This window comes from Condylura cristata, unplaced genomic scaffold (genome assembly GCF_000260355.1).
Source record: "Condylura cristata isolate star-nosed mole 26May11 unplaced genomic scaffold, ConCri1.0 scaffold00014, whole genome shotgun sequence".
Taxonomy (NCBI): Eukaryota; Metazoa; Chordata; class Mammalia; order Eulipotyphla; family Talpidae; genus Condylura; species Condylura cristata.
In genome coordinates, this window is record NW_004567115.1 from 27,112,096 (window position 1) to 27,113,606 (window position 1,511).

At 32.4% G+C, this 1,511-nt stretch overlaps 1 protein-coding gene across 2 annotated transcripts in view; it reads left to right on the top strand.

Annotated features, from left to right (window-relative positions):
- The window catches only part of HOOK3 (hook microtubule-tethering protein 3), a 75,153-nt gene that overhangs the window by 63,007 nt on the left and 10,635 nt on the right, over positions 1–1,511 (top strand). The window lies entirely within an intron of this gene.

A 1,511-nucleotide genomic window follows, 5' to 3' on the forward strand; every position in this document is an offset into this window, starting at 1 on the left:
GGCCCTGAACCTTCCTTTTTAAGTAAAAGTTTTAAAGTATTTACACAGCTTGACGGTATCAGATTTTTGAACACTTCTTTGTATTGTAAACATCTGAATATGACTTTAATCTAAAAGATGAAAAATTCTAAATATTACATGTTTTCTCATGAAAAAGAAATCTTCATTTATCTTTATGTTTAGCTGAGTTGACAATATGAGGGACTTTTTTTTTTTTTTTATCCAGTAACAACTTTAACCTTTCCTAACACTTTCTAGCAAATTACTGGACACATCGAATGATAGTAAATATAGGGTGACTATGAATTGCTAGCCTTGTAGAATATTATGGTGTTACACTGTAGGAAGCCAGACATCCTTAGTGTTACAGAGATTATTTTGACTTACTTTTCTGTGATTGGAAAGAAATTCTATTGTCTGGCAGTTTGCCCCTCTCTATCCATTTTTTTTAATGTGAGAAAATTGAGATAACACTTACTAACTGACCCTTGCTGTCAAGTCTAACAGTGAGCAGTCTCAGTGTATCAGAAGAATAGAAAATATTCCCTACAGCCATTGTGCTTTTACCTCAAGCTGCAATTCAGTCCTGAATTGGTTTTCTATAGGACACTGATATTTCACAAACTGACCATGTTATGTGTTCATTCTTTAAATGGTAAAAGAAAATCTTCACTAAAATTAGTTTATTCATGGAGACGAAGCCTGTATTCATTTGCTGTGGTTGCCATAAAAAATTACTGCAGCGGGGTAACTAAAGACAGAAATTCATTAATATAATTAATATTTGAATAAAAATGGGGCACAATTAAGCAGTCTTTTTCTTTAGGATACATACAAAGACCCATTACAAAAGTCACAAGAATGAATAAAATTCTAGGTTTTTGTTACCTCTAGGAAAGGGGGTAGGAACATACAGTACCTTCTAGGATAGTTACTTTCATGGCATATTTTTTCACTGGGCTTAGATTTTTCTTATCCTTAAAACTGTATACATTTATTCTGTGTGCATGTCATACCATCAGTAATGAATTTATTGAAAAGGAAAAAGATATATTAAAACACTGTACATGAAGAGACCAGAAATAAGACATTATAAAGTATCTATTTTCTTTCTAGTGCTTTTTTGTCTTTTTCATCTTTTTGCAATCTTATTTCTCCCACATATTACAGAATGCCATACTAAATAAATTTATCAGGAGAAATACACAGATTATATAAATAGCAGAGGGAAATTACTTTCAGTTAATGCATTTTTATGCATTTGTATTGGAATGTAACTCATATACAGTAAAGTGCCCAAAATCTTAAGTTCCTAAATCTACAACTTGATGAATGTTTTCCTCAGGATAACCCAGGATAGTTCTAGCAACCCACCAGAATTCCTCAGTCCTCCTTATGTTGATTGATTACATTCCTAAAGCTGATCTCTTATCACCTTTTATTAGTTTTGACACTTCTGGACTTTAAGAGTCAGGCAGTACTATCCTCCAGTGTCTGAATTCCCTTTGTTA